General features: G+C 41.5%; 1 long non-coding RNA gene across 1 annotated transcript in view; it reads left to right on the top strand.

Annotated features, from left to right (window-relative positions):
* LOC101849537 overlaps positions 1–6,098 on the top strand; it is a gene marked incomplete in the record, with an annotated part of 90,312 nt that overhangs the window by 1,409 nt on the left and 82,805 nt on the right.

Here is a 6,098-nt window from a genome sequence, read left to right as displayed (position 1 = left end):
CTACTACTACTACTACTACTACTACTACTACTACTACTACTACTACTACTACTGCTGCTCAGTAGTTCGTCCATCATGCACCGATGACGACCCTTGACATCCAAGGAGGAAGAGAAGCCATAGAGCACGTCCGCAACAACGGGTAAAGAGAGTAAAGTAAAAGAAATAATAGCAAGCAACTTGTGATGTGCGCAAATGCCACAATTCGCTAAACATCGCCTTTCCCTTCCCAAAATGGATGTGCTTATTTGCCTAAACATATTGGTTAGCTGGTTGAACCTACTTATGGCTTCGCTAGTGACCTTTAAGTTCTATTCTTTTTCCGGTACTAATATCATGTATTAGTGTAGCAAGTGCCTTAAAACTGTTCGGCAAAACGTTTGTTGAAGAATTTTCCGCAAATAGAGCACTTGTGTTCTGTTGGGCCAGTGTCAATCTCAGGATTTGACTGTCTCGCACTGTCTCGTTTTTCTTGCTCCTCTGGCTGCCTCTGCTTTACGAACTCAAAAGCCTTGCTGTCACACGCCACGGCTTTAGGTCATTGTGGTTGGTCAAGACAGAGGTGTCCGACACATCCACATCAGTGGAGAAAATCTTTCAGAGAGGTCTTCAGGGTGTCATTACCTTTGTTTTTGGTGTGTGTGTATTGGAGGGTGGGGGGGGGGGGACCAATGTTCCGCCTTCTATAATATACCCATTCTGAGAACAAAATAGTTCGCTACCTCAGAAACACAAAGTTCTATCTATCTGTTCAGTACCTAGTTTTGAGACACTTGACGTAAAAATATTGAGTTTCACAACGTTTCAAGCTTTTTCGATTTCAATTCTTTGAATATCTTGATAACGACTCCGAATAATCTTACTTTATTGACAGAGCAGTTAGAACATTTAGTGTCTGACCTCATGGCCTTAGAATCTCAAAACGGCCCAAAATGCCATATAGAACTTTGTAGTTCTAAGTGAGCGCTGCTGTGAGGAGCTGTGTGTTTGGCATACGGACCAAGTCAGTGTCCCGCCGGTCTGAGCAGGATTTTCTTCAGGTGGCATGAGATACTTGGAGCTTTCACCCTCTCAAGAACTTCAATGTCTGGGATCGTATCTCTCTAGTAAATGTCCATTATTTTTCTCAGACAGAAGAGATGAAACCCATTGAGTTTGGCAGCATGTGTTTCGTACACTGTCCAGGACACAGCTCTATATAATAGTGTTGGTAACTCGACACTCCGCTACTTTAGAATTACTACATTCTATCTGATATTTTTGGCCGTTTTGGGTTACTAAGACCAACAGATCAGAAACCAAATGTTCCATCTTCTCTATCAAAACTGAAAGATTACTCGGATCTGTTACAAAGATATTCAAAGAGTTGAATTTGAAAAAGTTTGAGTTGGGAAGCTCAAAATTCTTTACGTCAAATTTCTAAACACTGAGCAATAAATAGAGCTTTGTAATTCTGAGGTATCGACTCGACAACAGCGCAATACACCTGAGTTTTGACACATCCAAACCTATTACCATCGTACCTTTCTCTCGTCACAGGAAACTTTCAGGGATAGGTAATGAACATGGAAATAAAAGAAGGATGGAAGGTAGATGTTGAGACAAATCTCTGCTACACTGAAAGAAACTGCTTCATTGATGATTAAAGATTTACCATATGAGGTTCTTTTGTTGAGCAATTTTTACAATATAGCCAGAAGTTGGGGCATAATTATGCTGCTTGCCACATCCTTTCCCATTTTGTAATCTCTAAACCTTTGAAAACAGCAGCTCATGAACGAACCACGCAGATTTTTGTGGTGCCTTTTTTACAGCAAGAAATCATTCGTTGATTCGAATATCAATCCAATTAGAATGATGTTCCACACGATAACTACTTGAAAACTAGGTTGAAAATGGCCATAGCGACAAAAGAAGAAGAAAAAAAGGTAATAAATAGCATGTATAGCGCATGTCCCCGCTCAATGGCAAGCTCTCTGCGCTTTACAATTTGTAACACTATTATCCCATCAGACCCCAGAACACTCAGAATTATTTTCAGCTTCCGCGGGAAGCATACAGTGCAAGTAGCCAATTAAGCACTCAAACTCTAGACATTGTAAGAGTTGCTTCCGATTCGTGTAAAAACACATGCTATTGTTGCTGCCAAAATACCCACTGGGGCACAAAACGTGCGCAGTTGTGACGTCACACCCCACGTGACAACCTCATACAATTATGGATGAAAGTGAAAGGGTATATCTATTTGTGTGCTATTTGATTTGAATTGAAAGAGAAGCCCATCGACCCAATAACGGTCGGTCATTTAGTGCAGGGAAAAAGTAAGACAGACGTACAGAAACAATAGAGTGAAAGAAAAGAAGTAGGACCTTCCAATGACACCCTCCAAAGAGAAAAATAAAAGATGTAAGGCCTTTCTAGAGAAGACTTTCATCAACCACCTGCAAGGTGTCTTTGATGTTACATCATACGAGACAATATCATACAAGGTCGTTTTTATGTTGATATTTTTACGTCCCCATCAAAGTAATTTGAACCTTATAGGTGCCTGGCTTACGACCCCGCCTGTCAGGGCCAACCCAGGCTGAAGGTAAACAAAAATCTAGCAGAAAGACGGAGATAGTCAGTTTTAAAAAAATGCTCCCCGCCCAGGAATCGAAATTGGGTCTCCTGAGAGCGTCAGCGAAGTGCTTAACTGCTACACCACAGTAAAGGTGTCCTGCCGTCCTGCTGCCATGGAGCGTCTGGGCGCTCTGGTCATGTGGTGCGGCTTTATCAGGAATGACGTAACATCCGCTCTTTGTAACCATACCATACCATGCCATACCATACCACACCGTGCCATACCATACCATACCATACCATACCATACCATACCATACCATACCATACCATACCATACCATACCATACCATACCATACCATACCATACCAGTTTAAGTTCTCTATGTAAGTTATACATGGTTTTCTTTTGACTTCGTTTGCCGTCAGAGAAAAAGCTAGATCTTTTAAAGCCATTATTACAAAGCGTCCCTGCTTACTAAAAGAACATCAAATGACTTAGGCATTGAAGAAGCCCACGTGAGTCACTCCCTGACTAAAACAATCAATTAGAAAAAGAAAGACACAGTTTCTGGGACACTTAAATTGGCATAACAGTCTTTTTAGTGAAATCGAAGGCAAACGAGACAGTGGTAGACCCAGAGCAACTTACTTGAAGAGCCTAAACAGATGGGTGACGGCGAAAGATCAGGATAATATAACTTTATATTATTTGCGGGACGAGGGGTGGGGGTGCCACCAATGTTCTGACTTCTGTAATATAAAAGAGCACCCGAACAAAGGAAGGAATGATGAACCATAACCGCCCAAGTCTGCCACAGATCCGGTTCTTGATGAGAAAGATCGGATTACTATTACCCTGGTTTATTTGGCCATGGCTATAAAATAGATCGTCCATCAGTGTCTGGCGATGACAAATGCTTCCGCAGAGGAGAATATTTATCAAGCAAAATAGAGGAATTACACAAAAATAAGACTTGTGGCTTCTGCAATAGCCAATGAGACCAATTCTGGTAGAGAAACCTTTTGCTACATTTTGAACATTTAAAATCCCCACTTTCAGTTGTGGATATGCACAACTTACGGGGTTCTCTCTTGGTTTCAGCATTTATTATTATTCATAAAACGTCATTTGGTTTGCTGCCCACAGTAAGTGCTGGTCTCGAACTGGGTCCACCAGGAGCTTGGCTCTACCATGTCGAACGATTTATTATTAAAGTACTCCAGAGAAACTTTCAAAGTGTCTTTGTAGCGCTTTTTTAAAGTGCGCCAACTTAACGTTTCCCTGAGGACAATTCAGAATAGAATGCTACCTTTGGGATTCTGAAATCAGGAATTCTGACGACATGGCGTGCCGCAGGCGAGAGGAAGGGTGTCCAGCCGGACCGTCGCAACAAAAATCTGGCACAGCCGACGCAGCCTGTGTTTTGTGCGTCTGCTGCCCGCAGGACATAAAAATTCTCTTTTATAAACGTATTAAAAACTACTTCTTTTCGTAAACAGGATATCCAATCTGGAACCAGCGTTTCAAAAATATCGATATGGCTCGCAAGTGACTCTTTTTTCTGATTGGATTTTGGACATAAAAAAGAAGTTTAAAAAAAGAAAGAAAGATTGCATTATGCAGTATTTTTTCACAAAGACAACTGTCAGTTTAAAATGAACATGTAATACACCTTAAGGCATCAGTAGGTGCCTCTACGTGGTTTTAGTTTAACGAAGAGTTTTACGGCTCTTGCAGCACAAATAGGTCTTATGAAATTATAAATACCGAAAATAATAGGTGTTACTAGAGAGTATTTTACCAAAAAAAAGGAAAGTAAAAAAAAAGAAGAAGAGGATGAAATATGTACGACCGAAAAGAAAGAGCAAATCACACCAGAGCACCCGCCAACGACTCGCTTTTGTGCGCCTACATCAAACAGTTTGTGTTGTGTTGTCCTAACTAAACATCAAACTGACGTTGGGATCGATGCGGGTCAGACGGTGGAACGTGCAGATATCGCTTTATGGCGGGGGGCGGTCTGTGGTGGCAGGCATAGAAAGACAAAACTGTTGGCACAGAGAAATAGATCTGTATGTACATAGTGGTAGAACTGTAGAAACAGAGTGGGTAGAACTGAACTGTGAGTACAGAATGGTAGCGTGGCAGAACTGTTTTAGTTTTTAGTAAGAGTAATGTATAAGTGCCGAAGATTAGAGGTGCTACAAGACAGTAACAAACACAAAATAGAAGGAGCGGAGATAAGGGCGATAGATGTTTGACAGGAAAGAAGGAGCAAACCATACCAGAGCATCCGTAAACCACCCAATGGTAGAACTGTAAGTTAAGTGACAGGACTGTATGTACAGAATTACCGAACTATAGGTATAGAGTGCTAGTCTGGTAAAACTGGGTACAGAGTGGCAGAGTGGTGGGAACGTATGTACATAGTTACAGAGTTACAGAACTTTAGGTACAGAGTGATAGAACTGTAGAAATATAGTTGTGGAGTAGCAGAACTGTAGGTAATTAGAGGTAGAACTTAAGCACATAGTGGTAGAACTGTAGGTAATTAGTGATAGAACTTAAGCACAGACTGGTAGAACTGTAGCTATATATTATAGTGGTAGAACGTTGGCACAGAGTGGTAGAACAGTAGATGCAGAGTTGCAGAAATGTAGACACAGAGTGGTAGAGTTGTAAAAACATAATAGTAGACTATAGGTACAGAGTGGTAGAACTATAGGCACAGAGTGTTGGAGATGTAGGCACATAGTGGTAGAGACGTAGACACTTAATGGTAGACTCAAGGTACACAGTGGTAGAACTGTAGGTGCCGAATGATAGAGATGTAGACACATAATGGTAGACTGTAGGTACATAATGGTAGATCTGTAGCTGGGTACATAGTGGTAGATCTGAAGGCACCACGGACTGTAGATACACAGTGATAGAAATGTAGGAACAGACTGACAGAGATGTTGACAGATAATGGTAGACTATGGGTAATGAGTACTAAAACTGAACAAAAATACATCTCAGATAGAAAATGGTGAAGAAGTTTCCTCTCATCCCCAACCAATGCATGTTTTCTCTTTACGCCTTCATCCGATTGGGTGGCTGGAAGGCGCTGCTGGTAGGTCCTACTTCTTTCCTTTTCCTCCGACACCACAAGTTGTAACCAGAACTCCTAACATAAAACTGGAGAACGGACTCTGGCACCGAAACCGACACCGACACCGACATGACAAACTGTGACCAGAACACAGAATACAAGAATGGCGAAATGACTCGTAAAAGGGTGAGAAAGACACACACACAGTGACATGTCACTGATTTTAGCATTTATTATTTCACAATTGTGTGTTTGTTTGCGTGTGTGTGTTTGTATATTTGTGTGTGTATTTGTGTGTGTGTGTGTGTGTGTGTGTGTGTGTGTGTGTGTTTGTGCGGATTGGTGTGTGTGCGTGTGTGTGTATGTGTGTGTATGTGTGTGTATGTGTGTGTGTGTGTGTGTGCGTGTACTAGTCTGAGTTTGCATGCATGCGTGAGA

Source organism: Aplysia californica, unplaced genomic scaffold, assembly GCF_000002075.1.
Source record: "Aplysia californica isolate F4 #8 unplaced genomic scaffold, AplCal3.0 scaffold00179, whole genome shotgun sequence".
Lineage (NCBI taxonomy): Eukaryota > Metazoa > Mollusca > Gastropoda > Aplysiida > Aplysiidae > Aplysia > Aplysia californica.
The sequence above is the reverse complement of the archived record's forward strand: the minus strand, read 5'-3'. Positions and strand labels throughout refer to the sequence as shown.